This window comes from Mauremys mutica, unplaced genomic scaffold (genome assembly GCF_020497125.1).
Source record: "Mauremys mutica isolate MM-2020 ecotype Southern unplaced genomic scaffold, ASM2049712v1 000757F_np12_subseq_149325:201642_obj, whole genome shotgun sequence".
Classification (NCBI taxonomy): Eukaryota; Metazoa; Chordata; order Testudines; family Geoemydidae; genus Mauremys; species Mauremys mutica.
The window spans coordinates 21188-40943 of NW_025423047.1; the positions used below are offsets into that span (position 1 = coordinate 21188).

Genomic DNA, 19756 nt, shown 5'->3' on the forward strand with positions numbered 1-19756 from the left:
GCTCCAGTGGCACAATTGGTTAGCACACAGTACTTAGAGGGCAGGGCTGAGGAGCTATGCTGAGGTTGTGAGTTCAAGCCTCACCTGGAGCACTGGTTTTCATTAACCAAGTGGCTTCACCCCCTCATTCGGCCTTGTGGAATGTAAAATTCCAGCCCTGAGGAGGGAAGGAGTCAAAAATGCCCCCTTCACTTATTACCTCCTCTCCAGAGCACAGGTCAGAATCTACAATCCTTTCTCCCCCACCAGCCCCTGTGCCAGGATCCCTCAAGCAGAGCCTGGAGTCCTGCCCCTGGCGTCTGTACTATTGACAAACACTAAGTGACAGGGACAAAACACTCAAATCCCGCCTGCTGCGGGGAGCCAGGTTTGCTCTTCAAATTCTGTCGTTGGTACATTTCCAGGCCTGGGAATGTCCCACAACAGCATTGAATGGGAAGCTGCCTGCAGAACAGTTACACTGCACAGAGCTCCTGTGGAGGAGGGGTGGGAATTAGTAACATTTTGAGGATCGTTTGGGAAATGAGCCTTTGCTGACAAGGTTTGTCTCTGTTCATATTTCATCTTCAGGTGTTATGTTGAGGGATCTTTAGTACATTTTTGTGAGGTTAATAACTATCTCCTCAACTTTATTTACTCAACTTAAAAATTGGTGTCACTTGATTTTTGCATCTCCCTGTGAAAATACAACTGACACTTGTGGCTTTCTACAGGGGGTCATGATGTTGATGTTGGGGAATTCAGTCTCTGTACTTCTGGGGGGAGTGTTGCTTTTTTACAGCTGGCACACCCGGCTGTTAGCTGCACCCACTGTCCTTGCCAGGGGCCCCTGCTGAACCCTGGGTGGCTGCACTGCAATGCTGGGGTGACTCTGCAGGTGGAGAAGCTGCTGTGGAGCAATGTAGAGCAGGTGCAGGAAGGAGATGGGGTCACTATTCACATTCTGACCTGCACAATTTTCCAAATTTGGGAATAGATTCATAGACTTAAGGTCAGATGGGACCATTATGATCATCTAGTCTCACCTCCTGCACAATGCAGGCCACAGAATCTCACCCACCCACTCCTGTAACAAACCCCTAACCTATGTCTGAGTTATTGAAGGCCTCAAATCGTGGCTTAAAGGCCTCAAGGTGCAGGGAATCCTCCAGCAAGTGACCCCGTGCCCCATGCTGCAGAGGAAGTCAAATGTCCAAGAACAATTCTAGGGGAAGGTGAATGCAGAGCAATGACACTGGAGATGCCCAGACCTCCAATGGGGGCAGCGTGGAAATTAATAATGGGAAGGTCATTTGCAAAATTAGTCGTCACTGACAAGATTTGTCTCTGTTCCTATTTCACACTGTGGTGTTAGTTAGAGGAATCAGGACAGATTTTTACTATATTAATTAAACACTTAATTTTGTTTAACCAAGCCAAAAACTTAGTGTCACTTATTTTTTTCTCTGTCCTAGCAAGAATGAATTGAATGTTGTGACTTTCTGGAAAGTGCAGCGAGATTAAATGTGGGGAATTCAGTCTCTGTGTTTGTGAGCTGATGTTTTCCTCTCACAGGTCAGTGCCTGCATTGAAATACCAAGAGGGATCTAAGGGCTGGTGTACGCTGGGCACTTAACTGGCAGAGCGATGTCTCTCAGGGTGTGAACCACCCCACCAAACCCATACAGTTAAGGTGACCTAAGCCCTGGTTAGATATTACAGGGATGGGAAAACCCCTCCAGTGACTGTTTACTCCAAAGTGCTATAGCAGTGCCACAGCAGCATTTTAAGTGTAGACAGTGAAACTAGATCTGGCTCCAGTTTTCACTGTGGATGCTCAGGTACTAAGACTACAATAATAACAACAACAGCGCTTGCGTAGTCGGCAGGATTCTAACCTGCACAGGGAGACCCCAAGGGATTTCTAGCCCAGCACCTTAACCACTCGGCCACAACTACTTGATGTTTCTGTTGTCACTGAATTGTCACTTCAAATTGTTTGCTCAGACCAGCTTCCCCAGCACACTCATGGCTGCATTAGTGTAAGAGTGTCCTTGGCTGAACAGCGAGAATTCCTGCCCATTTCCCTTCCGGCTGGAGCAGGATGAGAGTGTGTTTGTGTGAATGACATTGCTGTAGATTGTTGTTCATTCCCCACTCTGTCAATTCAGACAGTCCCTTTCCTATTCAAATCTCCAGCACATCATTCCAATATCAGGTGGCAGGATTTCTCTGGGGCACTGAAATTTTTTCAGGGGGCTGGTGCATGAACTCAGCCTTGCGTTCCACCCTTGAAGTTTCATGGACTAACAACAGCAGCAGAAAGAAAGAGCCGAGCCAATATCTCCCTGCCAGGGATGCAGGTGCCACGTCCCCTCTGTCTGACCATCGCATTGCAGGAGAGAAGGGTTCACTGGAATCAAATGCCCTGGCTCAGACCAGAGACACAGGGAGGTTTTGCTGTTCACGGATCTGTGCAAAGGAAATAGTGTCTCTATGTGAAATTGAGGCAGGACATGAAACACCCAATGCCCTAAGGAATGTGGGTGAAGGACTCGGGCTCAGCAATGATTTAACATGGGTTTGTTTCAATTTATTGGCCTGATTGAAACTATGGCTAAAAGCCCCCTATAACAGGGGCTGCGGGACAGGACAGGCAGTTCTGTGCGGAGTTTTCAGAGCTGCCCCATATCTGCCCTTTCTCTGCACCGCCCCTGCTCCCAGAATGCACCAGGCCCTGGACTGAACTCTTCCCCTGCTGGCCAAGCTGGTTTCGTTTGCTGTGATCCTGTTGGCTTGGCAGGGGGGGAAGTGACAGTCCCACCCCAGAGCCAACGCCTCCCTGTCACCCAGCCCCCTGACCCCCAGCAGTGCAGGTCAGCCAGGAGCTGGGCCCTGCCAGGCACTCAGGGGCGTCTCCCCTGCAGCTGGGGGCTCTCCCCAGCGTGGTCTGTGGGAGCTCGCGCACTAACGGGGCAGCGGCAGCAGCCGCGTGGTGGGTTGGGCTGGTGACCCGGGTCCATCTCCTGGGGTCGGCTGGGTTCATGCTCAGGCGACTGGTCCCAGCCACCGGCCGAGCCCCACAGCCACGCTGCTGCTGTTACCGCACTAGCCCCTCACACCCCCATTCCCTCACTGAAGCCAGGAGAAGGTTTGCAGGGAGGAGGTGTGGGGGGGGTTGACCCCAATATCCCAGAGCTGATTCTCCCCACAAAGGGGTGTGTGCATGTGGTGGGTGATGTGTGCAACGCCCTGTGCCCATGAGGAGGGGACTGGGGCTCTGCCAGCAGGAAGATTTATCCTGCAGGAGCCCTGCCCTCCTCCCCCAGGGGTTCCCCTGGAGCAGAGAAGCTTTGAATCCTCGCTGGAGACTAGAGACGCCCGAGCAGCACAAGCTGCCTGGCAGAGGTTCTGGATCAGGGCCTCACGGGCACATTGGGTTCATTCCCTCAGGGCTGCCCTGCCCAGAGCCAGGGCTGCTCTCACTCCCCAGCACAGAGGGGGCTGCAGGCTCCAATGGGGGGCGGTGTGGAAATTAATAATGGGAAGATCATTTGTGAAATTAGTCGTCACTGACAAGCTTTGTCTCTGTTCCTATTTCACGCTATGGTGTTAGTTAGAGGAATCAGTGCAGATTTTTACTATATTAATTAAACACTTAATTTTATTTAACCAAGACAAAAACTTAGTGTCACTTATTTTTTCTCTCTCCTAGCAAGAATGAATTGAATTTTGTGACTTTCTGGAAAGTGCAGCGAGATTAAATGTGGGGAATTCAGTCTCTGTGTTTGTGAACTGATGTTTTCTTCTCACAGGTCAGTGCCTGCATTGAAATACCAAGAGGGATCTAAGGGCTGGTGTACGCTCGGCACTTCACTGGCAGAGCGACGTCTCTCAGGGTGTGAACCCCCCACCCCCAAACCCATAGAGTTAAGGTGACCTAAGCCCTGGTTAGATAGTGCTAAAGAAAAGGAAGAATTGTTCTGTCCATGTAGCTATTACAGGGATGGGAAAACCCCTCCAGTCACTGTCTACTCCAAAGTGCTATAGCAGTGCCACAGCAGCGTTTTAAGAGTAGACAGAGTGAAAGTAGATCTGGCTCCAGTTTGCACTGTGGATGCTCAGGCACTAAGACTAGAAAAATAATAACAACAGCACAGTGCTTGTGTAGTTGGCAGGATTTGAACCTGTGCAGGGTGACCCCAATGCATTTCTAGTCCGTTGCCTTAACCACTTGGCCACAACTACTCAATACCCAGTTGTTTCACTACATGATGATTCTGTTCTCACTGAATTGTCACTTCAAATTGCTCAGACCAGCTTCCCCAGCACACTCATGACTGCGCATCAGTGTAAGTGTGTCCTGGGCTGAACAGCGAGAATTCCTGCCCATTTCCCTTCCAGCTGGAGCAGGATGAGAGTGTGTCTGTGTGAATGACATTGCTGTAGATTGTTGTTCATTCCCCACTCTGACAATTCAGACAGTCCCTTTCCTAGTCAAATCTCCAGCACATCATTCCAATAGCAGGCGGCAGGATTTCTCTGGGGCACTGAAATTTTTTCAGGGGGCTGGTGCATGAACTCAGCCTTGCATTACACCCTTGATGTTTCATGGACTAACAACAGCAGCAGAAAGAAAGAGCCGAGCCAATACCTCCCTGGCAGGGATGGAGGTGCCACGTCCCCTCTGTCTGACCGTCGCCATTGCAGGAGAGAAGGGTTCACTGGAATCGAATGCCCTGGCTCAGACCAGAGAAACAGGAAGATTTTGCTTTTCATGGATCTGTGCAAAGCAAATTTTGTCTTTGTGTGAAACTGAGGTTGGAAATTAAACGTCCACATGGTGGCCCAATGCTCTAGGGAATGTGGGTGAAGGACTCGGGCTGAGAAATGATTTAACAGGGGGTTGTTTCAATTTATTGCCCTGATTAAAATCTAAGGCTAAAAGGCAGCCACTGTTGTTAGTACTTGTACCTGTGTAGGGACACCCCAGTGGGTGTCAAGTCCATTGTCTTCACCAGGGGCAGTTGATTATTTTAGCAAAGTACAAATTTCTTGGTCAAGGTCTAGACTCCAGAGAAAACAATACACTGCTGATAGGAAGAAGTACAAAAAAAGATTTTGCAGCCACCGTGGGCATAACTATGATGTGTCATGTTTCACTCTTTATATCTGGCGCCACCTCCTTTCCCTTTAGCCTTGTAGTTGACCAAGGGCAAAGCTGAACATCTCCTCAGATACCAGGGAGTGTTTATGTCCATTCCTGCGAGCTACACAGGGGTTTGATGTTGCTGTTTCAGTCCTCTGGCTCTGCCGGGATAAGGAACAATTCAGGCTGTCACTGAACTGAAGGAGGAAGATCAGTTTTTGACAGGGAGAGGGACGCCTCCTCTTAAAGGTGTTTGTCTGGCTGGCAGTCCTGGTTCCCAGGTCTCACCCGTGGGGCTCCAGCAGTTTTGGGACCAGGTCACTCCCTTGGCCCCACCTGCCACCCCCAGGCGTTCCCCCCCAGGGACCCCAGCAGTGCAGTGGAGCTGAGCAGCATCTGCCTGCTTGCTCCAGTGGCTGCCGGCCCCTCCGCATGGCAGGGCAGGGTGGGTCTGTGCCTCCGCGCGCTGCCTCTGCCTGATCACCCCTGTGGCCAATGGGACGCTGTGGGGGTGATGTCTGGGGGCAGCAGCACACGGAGGCCCCCCAGCCTGCCCCGCCTTGGAGCCCCAGGTAAGTGCCACACTCCTGACTCCCTCCCAGAGCCTGCACCCCGGTCCACACACGCCTGCCCCCAACTCCCTCCCACAGCCTGTGCCCGCTCCCGCCACACCCCCCCCCCCCCCAGCCCCAATCTCCCGCCCAGAGCCTGCACCCCACCCATCCTCCTGTTCCCCCACCCCCTGCCCCAGCCCAGAGCCTGCACCCAGCACCCAAACTCCCAGAGCCATAACAAGGAATTTTTGTGCCCGAGGCAAGGGCCGGCTCCAGGCTCTTTGGCGGCAGATCCCTCAGTCCCTGTTGGAGGGAAGGACCTGCCGCCCAATTGCCGCCGCTGCTTCATTCATCCTTCGGCGGCAATTGGGCAGCGGGTCCCTGAGTCCCTCTCGGAGAGAAGGACCCACTGCCGAATTGCTGCCGAAGAAGCGGCAGCAATAGAGCTGCCGATGAAGTGCCGCTGATCGGGGTAGAGCTGCGCCCCTCCACTTTGCGCACCCGAGGCAAGTGCCTCACTCGCCTGGCCCATGTTACGGTGCTGCAAACTCCATCCCAGAGCCTGCCCCCCAGAACCCCTCCCCCACCCAAACTCCCTCCCAGAGACCAGCCTCTCACCCCTTCTGCACCGAAACTCCCCCCAGAGCCTGCACCCCTCCTGCACCCCAATCCCCAGCCCAGGGCCTGCACCCCAGACCTCCTCCCCCGACCCAAACTCCCTTCCAGACCAGCCTCTCACCCCTTCTGCACCCAAACTCCCCCCAGAGCCTGCACTCCAGAACCCCTCCCCCACCCAAACTCCCTCCCAGAGACCAGCCTCTCACCCCTTCTGCACCCAAACTCCCCCCAGAGCCTGCACCCCAATCCCCAGCCCAGGACCTGCACCCTAGACCTCCTCCCCCCACCCAAACTGCCTCCCAGAGCCTTAGGCAGGTGAGGGGCGGAGTTTTGGGGGCCAGGGTCTGGGCAGTATGAGTGACATTATTGGCCCACTGGGAGGACTGGAGGACTGGCACTGGCCCTAAGGTAAATTGTGGTTGAGACCCTGCTTTAAGGGATTGGAGCAATGCTGGAGAGACTGACGGGCAGGGAGCTGGGGAGCTGTGTGTGCTCCAAGGAGAGTTGTTGTTGTGCTCTGGTGACACAGAGCGGGGGTGGGGAGTTTGTAAGCTGTGGTGTTTGTATAGAAGAGAGAAAGTTTACTAACCCCCAGGTTAAAAACTGTTCCTGCTCTGGGCTATCCAGGGCACTCTCTGTTGTGAGTGTAGGTCAGTGGGTGAATGTTTCCTTCTAGGATAATAGGTTTGTAGTTCCAATCCAAGTGATTCCCTTTAAAAACTTTTTCAAATGAAAATCAATTTCCAGACCCATCTCCAGTATGTTCAGGAGTTCGCTGAATGGGGGCAGGGGGCTTGAAATGAATTTAAACACTCAGCATTTTCCTGTGCAAATGAATAAAGACCTAGCAGAGCTGTCCAGCAGCTGAAATCAGTTCCAGTCCTCGGCGTCTCTAAGAGGGACACTCGGTAGCTGAGGCACGTGGGACACCTCTGGGGTGAGGACAGGTGAAAAAATGCTGGATTCAATGAAAGCTGAGACCATAGGAGGGGAAGGTGAACGGCAGCACCACACAGGGTCATAACACTCAGACACGGGGCTTCGCTGTCACTGCCCCTGTGTTTTCCATTATTTCTATCCTAAGGAACACACCCTCCCCCCCTTGTCACACACAACCTTCTCCCCTTGAGCCCCATCCCATCCCATCCCTCCCCCTCTCCCCCACACACGCCATGGGACACAGCCTCTCGGTGACTCACCCAGATGGGGGCTTGTCTCTGCATCTCCCCAACAGGGGAGCAGAGAGCCGAAAGGGCCACAGGAGGCCAATGGAGCTAGGCAGGGATAGAAAAGACTTCCCCTCCCTTCAGTCCCGTTAATCTCACCCATGAGACATTCCAGCACCGGGTGGGCTCAAAGCACCAACCTTCCCCTCAGCAACGGAAGGGGGAACCAGCTCTATCACATGGAAGGAGGCTCCCCACCTCTGCTGCTGCCATCCTGCAGCCTTTAATATGGATTTGTTTTAGCTAATGCAACCCCCCCCCTCCGCTAATCCATCCATGAAAGATGGAGACAAACTCCCAAAAGCAGAGCCGAGGGGTGCAATGAGTTAGTGTCCAGTACTTACAGAGCAGTGCTGAGAGGAGTCATGCTGAGGTTGTGAGTTCAAACTTCATCTACAGCACTAGTTTCCTTTAAGCAAATGGCTTCTGCCAATCATTTTGCCCTGCAGAAAATACAGTTGCAGCTCAGAAGACACCGAGGTCCCCTTGCTTTACAGAGAGCAGGGCAGATTCCACAGATCTCCCAGGCTCTGCTCTCCACCAGCCGCCTGTGTCAGGAGGGGTCGAGCAGAGCCCAGAGCACTGCCCCCGACTCCCCCTCAGTCTTTGCTCCCCAAACCACCTGTGGGCTCACCCTTTTCGCTGTGAGACTCAAACCCTGCCTGGCTTTCTGTATGTTGGGGGTTTTTTGTTGTCTGTCATGTTGATGTGCATGTGGGTCCTGTGTGATTTTTGTGGATGCCATATAGTTTTGTGTGTGGGTGTATGTCTTTTGCATGCAGATTGTTTTTTGCTATGTATTCTGGTATGTGGTTTTTGTGCTTTCCTGTTGTGGGCTTTTGCTGTATTTTTTGGTTTGGATTTGTTCTATGTTTTGTGTGGCTTTCCCTTGTGTGTCTATGGCTCTGTGTGCTGTGTGGGTTTGGTTTTTGTTTATGTCTGTGTGGGCCTGTGCAGTCTGTGATGTTCTCTTTCTCTCTGTTTGTCTCTCTGTTTGTATCTTCATGTGTAAATTCACCGGAACTTTTCAAACTCTCCACAGCTTTGCCAATTTTCACCAGGAATTTTACTCATTAACAAATTCTCACTTGTTCCCTACCAGTTGGTGACCATTGCCCCAGGGGCCTGTCAGTCTCAGGGGCCTGATTTCCCATTGGCCCTTCCCCCTTCTATTGGGACTGGGAACTAGCCAACCAAAAAACCCCACTCAGTTTTAGTAAAGGGCCAACAGTCCCCTTACACGAGCTGGGCCTGTGAGGGAGGGAGAGCTCAGTGGTTTGAGTATTGGCCTGCTAAACCCAGGTGTGTGAGCTCAGTCCTTGAGAGGGCCATGTAGGGATCTGGTATAAAAATCTGTCTGTGGATTGGCCCTGCTTTGAGCAGGGGGTTGGACTAGATACCTCCTGAGGTTTCTTTCAACCCTGGTATTCTATGATAGGGTCACCAATGTTCAGAGAAACTAGCACAGGCTGGGCCCATGGTGTAATGGTTGGCATGCTGAAATCTGAGTTCAAATCTCAGTGGGACCTTGTGGTAAATCCCTGGAGATCCAAGTGCTTTCCTATCTCCAGCTGTATGAAAATGAGTTGTTTACCTTGTGCTGAGTGACTCATACCCCCTGGAGCCAGGTCTTTGGCTGGAATGGGGTCTAGAAGTGGCTATGGTTTGACTGGGTGTTTGGGATTTCTGATGCCCACAAGTTTGGCCCTTGTGCTTTCTACCACACTTTTTCTCTTGCCCACATGGTGCTTGAAGAAAGGAGTGTCAGGGTCAGGTTTCATAGTCAGGAAAAGGCAGGAGGGAGGAAGAGTCCCAGGCTGGAGCCGAGCACCTCTCCTCCTCTGGGCACCTAGGACAGAGGCGGCTGGTGCTGACAGCTCCAAGGGATGGCTTAAAAGCCACAGAGCAACCAAGGGCAGGGCAAGAGGAGGGGAGAACCATGCCTATGCGTGGCCAGCAGACAGCCACAGAGACGCCCAGCCAGGCTGCTCCCTGCTCCCTGGCATGCCGAACCCCCACTGAAAACCACCCACAGCCAGCTGCTGCTGCTTTGTGGCCAACATCAGAAGATGGTAGGAAAGCAGGGCCAGCCCCCCTGGTGGGGCCTCTGACCGTTCCCACTCACGGTGCTCACTTTGGCAGTGGGGCAGGAGATTTTACCCCAAGAGGCTTTTCCCCAGCTGGCGAGAAGCAGAGAAACACCCAGGCTCCCAAGGTACTATTTAGCAAGTACTGTCCAGCACAGGGACAGGTGCACACTTGGAAGAGGGAAACTGCTCCACACTCTAGCCCGGGCAGCTGCCCATTTTCTTTGGCAAGTCAGGAAGGGCAAAGGTGAGACTGGAAGCACCTGGGGTTCATGCCCCAGCCTTTGTGACACCCAACCCCCAACTCCTTCCCGGAGCTCTAGCTGAAGCCAGAGCATTGGCCTGAGCAGCCAAGAAGAGGTTCCAGCCCTGAAGGGAGCAGGACTTTCAGCACAAAGGTAAAACTACACCAACACAACCATGAAAAGACTTGAACCCTCAATCACCTGATCCAAAGTCAGACAACTTATCCATTAGGCCATGTGGTCACAGGAACAAAACCTTTCCAAGTACTTATTTGGAAAAGGCAGACACTGTGTTTCTCAGGTCCTCTACTGAATGGGGCCGAGACTCTCTGGGCACAAGAAGTCGAGTTCCCAGCGAGATGTGAGACAATTCTCTGGAGCCAGGTACAGGACTTTGGCAGGGAGGCTCAGGCATGAGGGATTGGGGTGCAGCGGACAGACCAGCTGTCTAGGCGCTTAGATTTGGTCTCACTGAGGAGAAGGAGGAATCCTGCTGATAGGCAGTGGCTGTGGAGAAAAAGTGGGATGTCCAGGCTGCTCCGGTCTCCTTCTTCCAGCTCCTCATCTGGCTGAGCTGCTCCACCGGCCTGGACAAGTCCTCTGCATGCACAGCAAATAGCCCAAGAGCCATTTCTGCCCAAACCTGTGCTGGGGGGTGAGCTTCTGTCTTCCCTGCCCCATGTGCCCTAGAACAGACCTCTAGATTGAGAGAGACAGTCAACAACTATTAAGGCTAAGATTATAGAAATGGCGTCACAGAAACTGTGACTTTCAGAGATCTCAGTGACATTTTCCACCTCAGCCCTGGGGCAGCAAGACTGGAGCTGTCGGCCGGTGGGGGCCTCACAGCTATCAACCACCAGTGTCGGAAGGGGCTCCCACAGGCCCATGCCACCACGGATGGACCCCACAGCTCCCAGCTGCTGTGAGTGGATCCCAGAGCTCCCAGCCACCACATGGGACAGGGGGACCCTGGAGCTCCCAGTGGGGTGACTGGGTTATAAAGTCTGGTCAGCGGTGCTGCGGGGCTCAGGCAGGCTGGTCCCTACGTGTCCTAGGGCACCGCACTGTGCCCTGGAAGTGGCCAGTAGGTCCCCCCTGCTGTGCCGCTGACCAGGAGCCACCTGAGGTAAGTCTGCACCCCAACCCCTTGCCCCAGCCCTGAACCCCCCGAAACCCAGAGCCCCCTCTTGCACCCCAGAGCCCTCACCCCTCTGCACTTCAACCTCCTGCCCCAGCCCAGAGCTTCCTCCCACACCTGGAACCCCTCATCCCTGTCCTCACCCCAGAGCCATCACCACATCCTGGACCCCAACCCCCTGTCTCAACTCACAGCCCCCTCCTGCACTGCGAATCCCTCAGCCCCACACTGCAGCCTCCTCCTCCACCCCAAACCCCTCATCTCCCCACAGCTCCCACAGGCAGACCTTGGAGCTCCCAGCAGCCATGGGTGGCCGGGGAGCCCCCACAGCCCCACCCCACTGCCTATGGACCCTGCAGCTCCTACGAGTGGACCCCAGAGCTCCCGGTTGCTGCGGATGGACCCAGGGTTTCCCAACAGGCCTTGATGGCGGGAGGACCCTGCAGCCCCACGTCATTGCTCACAGACCCTGCAGCGCCGAAGCCCCTGGAGCTCCCGGCCGCCCCAGGCAGGAGAGGAGCCCCCAGCGCTCAGACACCGCAGGCAGAGCCCGGAGCTCCCAGTCACTGGGGGGGGTGTGAGGAGAAGCCGCAGCCCCCGGCCAGTGCAGGTGGCCCCGTAGCTCCCAGCCGCCGTGGGCGGATGCCAGAGCCCCCAGCTGCCATCGGGACCCCGCGGCCCCCGGCCGCCCCGGGCAGGACCCGTCACCCCGCGACCAGCAGGAAACAGCCGCGCCCGGAAGCGCCTCGCGCCCTGTGACCCCCCACCCGGCGCTGCGGCTTCTCGCCAGGCGGGAGGCGGCGCCGCTGCTGCGGTCTCGGTTCCTCCGCCCGGCAGCGGGACCCGGCCCCGCGCGGCCTCGCGCCGCTTCTCGCGGGCGGCGCTGAGCTCTGAGCGCACAAGTCCTTGACGGCTCCTCCCCGCATCCGCATCGCTGTCAGACAACGTCACCAATGGGAGCTGAGCCTGTCAGAAACGTCAGTTGGGGAGGGCCCAATGGGAGACCAGCTTTCAGAGACCCGCCCCACGCAAGGGCCAATGGGTGATTAGCTGTCAAAAAACACTAGGCAGGCCAGCACCAGCCAACCAGAAACCGCCCCTCATCTCAAGCCCCCAAACAGCCCCCCCACCCCCCACCTGTCCTATGCCCCACAGCAGCAGCCAGCACCGGGTGGCTCGTGTCACACCCCACAGCAACCCCCAAAGCAGAGTCTCAATTCCCCTCCCCCACCGCTGCTCTTCATTAGGTAACAAAAACCCCACCCAAACACCAAAAAAGAAAGGAAACACTTTCTGCTTCTTACAACCAAGCTTCTCCCGCAGCCCCTTCCTCATGTCTGGCCACACGCTCCCAGCTCAGGGTGACCACACACCCCGTCGGGGCAGGCTCTGCTCAGCCCGGCTCCCCAGAGCCTGCACTAAACATGTGGGGCCCAACCCCAAAACTTACTCATATTTTACCCCAATGGCCCCAAACTGCCGCTTTTAATATGCAAATAAGGTGCTGCCATACTCAGGCCACACCCGAGCTCTGCCGTGGAGCCACCCAGCAGAGAACCAGGTGATATTTAAATTAGCCAGGACGCCGCTCAGTCATTTCCCTCTGCTCCCAGCAGGTGGCGCCGGAGAGGTCCGAGCTCGCTCAATTCCCTTTCTCGCGTCGGCTTCAGCCCCCGGTTTACAAACGCACCAACCGGGGAGCAGGAGTGTGGGGCTGCTCCAGGGTGACTAGATGTCCCATGTTTAAAGGGACAGGCAGGTCCGGGAGGACTTTTTCTTATATAGGAGCCTATTAACCCCCCCCCCCCCCGTCCCGTTTTCCACAGTTTCTTCAAGGTCACACTATGAGACTGCTCTGCGGGGACGGACTTGCACACTTGGGAGCCATCAGCCGGATCTGCGTGCCTGGGAAGCTGCGTCCCTCCAGAGGCGCTTGGGAAGCCAAAGGGGCCGTGGGTGAGTTTGTGATGAGGTGAGTGTGAAGTGTGGAAGGGGGAGGGTGGCAAAAGGAGGTTTTGAGAGGAAGAAAGGTGCTGCTGAGCTGGTAGGTGAGGGCAAGGTCCCAGGCGGGTGTTGTGTGAGGAGCTGTGTAGGCCCGAAAAGGCGTCGTGCTGGGCAAGGGCAGGTGAGGAGGGCCAGGGCTTTTCCCAGGGCTGTTGCTGCGGCCAAAGCCTTTGGGAAGCAGAAGAGGGCCAGGGGTGTTGTTGCCTGCTGGGGCCCATGCGACAGTGTAGGTGTACGCTGACCATAGCTGGTCTGTGGGAGCTGGGGCTACTCACCATGCCCCTTTCCTCATTAGTATAGTGGTAAGTATCCCCGCCTGTCACGCGGGGGACCCGGGGTTCGATTCCCCACCGGGGAGGGTGACCACTTTTGAAGGGGGGACAAAGAAATCCCTGGCCTGCCCACCACATGCCTTGCATTCTCCTTCCACGGCCACTTCCCTTCGCACCCCGCACTGATGACTTTCACCTCCAGAGAGACAATAACCTCGCAAGGAAACGCTCGCCCTAGCCAAAGCCTCCCCCGGGGCCTGCACGTGGGGGCATGTTTCAGAGCGGCAAAGGGAAATAGGCTGGCCAGGGGCATGAGGACAATGGCCCAGACAAACAGGGAGGGACTTGGTCCAGGGGTGGAGGAAGACAGAAAAAGGGACAGGCATGGGATTGGCTTCCTGTCTTTTTTCCTTTGCTCAGCATTTGACCTGTGACTGTAATGGGGAGACTTGAGAAATACCCGTGCCCGCCGGCGAGGTAGGTGGCCGCCCTGAGAGCACAGAGCTGAGCATTTGCCAGTGTGCTGCTTCCTATACCCCAGTGCCTGGCCGTGATTGTATAGTGGTTAGTACTCTGCGCCATGACCGCAGCAACCTCGGTTCAAATCCGGGTCACGGCATTGCTTTTCGGTGGGGAGGGGCTATCCTGCAGCACGCCTCGTGGTTTTTCCATCCTGGTGTTACAGAGATAGTGTACTTTCTTTCTTTCTTTTAATAAAATCCTTTTCTTTTTAGAACCTGATTGATTTCTTCCCTTGTTTGGATTTTCAGGGGAAGTGGAGGGGGAAAAGTCAATCCCTCTTTGTTTGATTCAAGGAGTTTGAATCAAGGTATCTTTCCCAACAACTAGGAGAGGGGGAAGAAGGTGGGGGAATGGTTTATTTCCCTTAGGGTTACGAGTCAAGGAGTTTGGATCTGTGTTCCCCAGGGAAGGTTTGGGGGAACAGGGCGTGTGCTAGACACTGGAACTTCTAGAGGGTGGCAGCTTTACCAGATCTAAACTAGGATTTAAGTTGAGAGGGGCCCATGCAGGTCCCCATCTTGTGGATGCTAAAGTTCGAAGTGGGGAATAAACATATGACGGGGCGATGCCCGCATTCTCCCAGCCTGTCGACTAAGGGCTCCTGATGAGCGTGGTGGACGGGAAATTCGGCCATCTGACTTTTGGCCTTGCTGCCCGTAGCGGTCAGGCCGAAAAATCAAAAGCCATCCTCCCCAGGCCCACAGCCACCCAGGGGCTCCTCTGCACCATCTTGCCTCCACGAGTGCCGCACTCTGACCAGCTGAACCAGGCAAGCCATGGGAAACTTCTCAAGGTCTTCCCCTGGTGTGGGCTTGGATGCGAAAAGCACCTGGCCGTTCATCAGCTGTTGCAAGAAGTGTGCAGAGTAGGAGTAGCGATGGGGCTGTAGCTTTCCACAGCATCTCAATTTGGGCAGCTTTCCATTCCCCTTTTCTGTGTAATGTCCCTCCCACGGGTTTCACTTGCGGAGCTGTACGACTCTGGCAGGGTGGCCATTTAGAAATCTTTTCCTTGCTTTTCTTTTTCGCCTGGCCCCAGTGTTAGGACCGTTTGGGTGTTTCAGTGTGTGTGTTTTCCCATTTGGAGGCATTTGGAAGTTTGGAAGGGGAGCCGAAAGAGGAGTCTTTTTCACAAGCAAGTTGGCTTTCTGCACAGGTAGGGCCCTTGGCCGTAAAGCTTAGCTCCGTCAGTGCATCTGTATGGGGTTCCTCCAGTGCCTCAAGAGCCCGTGCTAAACTCTCGGTGTGGGCGTTTGGCTTGCGCCAGTCAGAGTGCGGTGCCTGCGTCTTCCCAGGGCCGGCTCCCGTGAGGCGCGCATAACTTGGGAGGAAAGGGGTAGAAGAGAAAGCAAGTGAAGCTGACTTCGAGTGGTGGTGCCCCTGGGCGGAGTGGTCCTCCTGCTCCTTCCTGTCGGAGGGGTGGGCTCGAGTGTGGGCTTGGGGGGTCTGGCTGTGGGCGGTGGGAGGATGGTGTCCAGGAAAGTCCCAAAGGTCACCCTGCGCCGGCGGAGTGTGAAGCCTCTCCCCTAGGTGGGGGTGCCGAGTATTAAGCCTTCCTCTGTGGCTTGGGCTGGGGAGCGTGATCCGGCGTCGGGTACATTTGGGTGGAGCTGGCGGCCGGCAAGAATTCGGGCCATCAGGTCAACCCTCTGTGGACACTGGGGGCGAGCCGGCAGGCCTACGATTTTGGCTTCGCGGGCGGGCAGCTCAAGCCTGGCCTCCTATGAGCCTGGAAGGCAGCCGGCCGGGCTCACCCGTCTCCAAGTTCCTTTCAGGCAGCAGGTGGAGCGAGGGGAGCCCAAGGAAGTGTCAGGAGCTTGGTCCTGCCCGGCGCCTGCGCCCAGCAGGGCTCTTGCCAGCTCCAGGCCCACCTGGTTTTGGCCTCTGCCACCCCTAGCAGTCAGCCAAAAGAGCAGAAGTCACCCTCTGCCTCCTGGAGTGGCCAGCATGGGGCTTGAACCCATGACCTTGGCGTTATTAGCACCACACTCTAACCACCTGAGCTAGCCGGCCAACGGCAAGACCTGCCTTGCCTGACCCTTTTGGAAGGAGTCACTGGCTGGCGCAGGGAACGATGTGGCCTCCGTTATCGAATGGATGGATCGAGACAGCACCTGCCAAAATAGGGGAATTAGCTCAAGTGGTAGAGCGCTCGCTTTGCATGGGAGAGGCAGCGGGATCAATGCCCGCATTCTCCAGCGGCAAGGCAGCCCCAGGACCTTCTCTTGCCCTTCTTTTAGAAGCCATGGACAGTAAGCCGGCTCAGCTCCTCCAGTGGCCTCCATCCCTCTCCCCGCTTGGCCTCCCAGAAAGCCAGCCCTTGCGGAGCACAAAGCTCTTCCTCCCCGGCCCTTCTCCCCCTTGTGCTGACTGGGAGGCTGGAGACAGCTGGGGGAAGCTAGCTCAAATGGAAGAGCAGGGGAGAAGTAGTCAGACCCAGACACACATTCTCCAGCCTGCTCTGCTCTGCTTTGCTCTGCTGGGCTGGGCTCTAGTGGGGGACCTGCACCTTTCTTTCTGAGCTCTCACTGGAGCACAATCCCTTTCCTCCTCCCTCCCTGCTAGTCTATGCCAAGCTCATTGGCCGGGAGGGAGAGCCACTCAAATACAGAATTACTCACATCCCAGGGGTTCCTGAAGGGAATGAGGAGATGGGCGGGGTGGCACGCGATACCAGCTCAGCTGAGACCGTGAGACCTTGCAGCCTCCTGATCTCAGGCAGCATGGCAGCCGTGGAGCAGAGCAGAGCAAAGCACGCAGACAGCTTGGAGACAGCCAAAGCGGGGAAGGGCTGCGTTGGTCTGGAAGAGGGAGTCGGTGGCTGTCTATCCTGGTGGAGGCAGGGTCGCTTTGCTGTATGCTGGGCCAGGGGCCAGGGAGTCTGCTAGAGTTGCTGAGCTGGGCCTGCTCCGGGCTTTGCTTGGGTTAGAGGAAAGTGGTGAAGATAGGAACGGCCCTCCTGGGTGAGACCGATGGTCCATCTAGGCCACTATCCCGTCTTCTGACAGTAACCGATGCCAGGCGCTTCAGAGGCAATGGCCAGAGCAGGCAATCGTCAAGTGATCTATCCCTGCGTTGTCTTCTGAAGCTTGGTGCTTGTTTCAGGGGCTAACTCTCAGCCCAGACACACTCCAGGGAGGGAGCGTTGGTGTTTGTGCCGAGGAGCGTGGCTGGGACTCGGACCCCCTTCCCCAGCTCTGGGTAGCGCCCCCGTCCCTCCCATTTCAGGCTGTGTTCTGCTTAAGGCCACAGAGCTCTTGCCTTTTTTTGCCCGGTGCCTGAGAGTCAGGCCAGCTGCAGGGAATTAGCTCAAGCGGCACAGCGCTCGCTTTGCATGCGAGAGGTAGTGGGGGGCGATGCCCGCATTCTCCGAGCCTGTCGACTAAGGGCTCCTGATGAGCGTGGTGGACGGGAGAGTCGGCCATCTGACTTTTGTCCTTGCTGCCTGTAGCAGTCAAGCCGAAAAATCAAAAGCCATCCTCCCCAGGCCCACAGCCACCCAGGGGCTCCTCTGCACCATCTTGCATGAGCCGGTGGAAGTGGAGCCTGGAACTGAGCTGATGCCCTGAGGGTTATTTGCACTGTGCGCTTCACATGGAGGTGAAAACACGGGGCACAGAACTTTGAGCACAACCCTCATCCTGAGGAATGGTGGCAGGCGGGGGGGCGCTGCATAAAGAGAGACCGGCTCTCCCTGGCGGGGCTGCAGTGGCTCTTCACAGGGGCAGTCCCACGGCCAATTGGTACCAGAGTTTTGCCGGCCTCCTTTCGTGGGCTGACCTGGCTCCTCTCTCTTTAGGGAGACTGGTGACCCCAAACTTTCCAGAAACCATCATAGCGAGGCCAACCTGAGCACAGACACCTGCTCAGCACCCCGGGTTGCAGTCCTGAACCCTGGCAATCAGCTACGCCCAGCTGCCCAGCCAACAAGTGTTACACACAGGAGCCTTCGTGCCCTGTGTGTTCAGGTCCTTCCCAGCGCCAGCTTTAAACTCCGCTGCTCAGTTCTAAGCTTTGGCCACACGGGGGCAGCGTGGAGCTCAGCCAACGCCTCCCGTTGCTGGTTGCGTTTCCCGCTCCTCGTGGCAGGTTCACACCCCGCAGGCAGATCTCTGAACCGGAGCCGAACCGTTCCCCAAATCCAGCGCTTTAGAAGCAGCTTTGCTAGGAAAGCGCTGACGTCCCCAAGTAAAGTAAGAGCCAGAGCGCTGTGTCCAGGATCTTCTCTTGGGCCCCTCACCGTGGTGTCTGTCAGGCGCAAGGAGAAACCAGGGAAATGTTTTCATGGCGTTTAAGGGCAGAAGGGGCCATTAGCTCAGCTAGTCTGACCCCCGAATAACACAGAATTACACCATGACACGTATTGATCCCACAGAACTTAGACAGATCAAAGCGTTTCAGCCCTCAGGAAGGAGGCTAAACTGGGTGCCAGAGGCAGTGAACCAGGGCCCCCCAAGGCAATGGCAGGGAGCTGACGAGGTGAAATATGCCCAGATGATCCCAGCAGGCGACCCACCCCCATGCTACAGAGGTGGGAGTCCCTGTTCCTCCTGCCCTTAAGAATCTCTGGTGGTAAGTGGGTACCCCCACTTCCCCAGATAAGAATCCTCCATGTGATTTCCCTGGCTTCACCTCCAAATAAGAACATTGTGTGGAGGGAGTGGGAGGAAGGTTGTCTGGCAGATCTGTAAAGGGAAATTGTGTCTCCCTGTCTGGCCCAGGCTCCTGGGAGGAAGTGATCTCAGTGTGTCTGGCTGTCTCCATTCCTCCCACCCATAAGAATCCCTGGTGTGTGGGTGCACCCTAGACCATTAAGGATCTCTGGGGGGTGGGTGTCTCTCTCCCCTAGTCAGGATCTCTGGGGCATGGCTGTATAAAAAGAGACTTTGACTCACCCAGGCTGGGCTGCCATCATGGAACAGACCAGGTCCTTCTGTGGAGGGTTTACGTTCCTTCAAGGCCGTGATCTCAGTGTGTGTGGGTGTCCCTGTCCCTTCAACCCTTAACAATCCCCGGTGCGTGGGTGCGCCCGGCCCCATTACAATCCCCTCTGTCTTACTCCCCATGAGGGATCTGGTGGATGTCGGTGTTCCCCATGTTACTGGGGGTGTCTGGTGCCCCTGTCCCTCCTGGTTAATAGTGGAGTGTGTGGGTGACCCCCCGCCCGTTAAGGATCCGTGTTGTGTGGATGCCCCCGTTCTTCTCATTAAGAATGGTGCAACGGAGCATAAGGGTGTGTCCCCCACCCCATGAACTAGCTCCCGTGTGTGGTTCCCCTGACCCCATCCAGGATCTGTGGTGTGTGGGTGTCGCTGTTTCTATTTTCAAGATCTGTGTTGCAGGGGGCGTCCCTCCCCCCAAGTCAGAATCCCCATCCTGTGGGTGCTCCCATCCCCCCAGCCAGGCTCTGCGGGGTAGGGGTGTCTATGCATCCGAAGAAGTGAGCTGCAGCTCACGAAAGCTCATGCTAAAATAAATTTGTTAGTCTTTAAGGTGCCACAAGTACTCCTGTTCTTTTTGCGGATACAGACTAACACGGCTGCTACTCTGAAACCTGTAAGAAGAGACCGTGTCTCACTGTCTTGCCCAGGCTACGCTGCAGGGGCTATTCACAGGTGCGATCCCACTACTGATCAGCACAGGAGTTTTGACCTGCTCCGTTTCCGACCTGGGCCGGTTCACCCCTCTTTAGGCAACCTGGGGACCCCAAGCTTCCCCAGGATCACCATATTGATGCTGAACTTAGTGCGGACACCTGATCAGCACAGCCCCTTACAGCCCAGAACTCCTGAGCTCAAGCGATCCGCCAACCTCAGCCACCCCAGGAGCTGGGATCACAGGCACCAGCCACAGGGCCCAGCTTGTTTTGTGGCCTGGCAGCTGGAGCTTTAAACTCTGCTTGTGAGCTCTGTGCCTTGGCCAGACGGGGACAGCCTGGGACTGGGAAATGCTCCTGCTTC

General features: G+C 55.7%; 2 non-coding genes across 2 annotated transcripts; one reads left to right on the forward strand and one right to left on the reverse strand.

Moving 5' to 3' along the window:
• TRNAL-UAG lies at nt 1-92 on the forward strand. The gene is given in 2 exon segments: nt 1-38; nt 57-92. It is a non-coding gene; the product is annotated as a tRNA-Leu (tRNA).
• A 15643-nt stretch (nt 93-15735) lies between these two features.
• TRNAI-AAU lies at nt 15736-15809 on the reverse strand. Its single transcript has one exon. It is a non-coding gene; the product is annotated as a tRNA-Ile (tRNA).
• Between the last annotated feature and the right edge of the window lie 3947 nt (nt 15810-19756).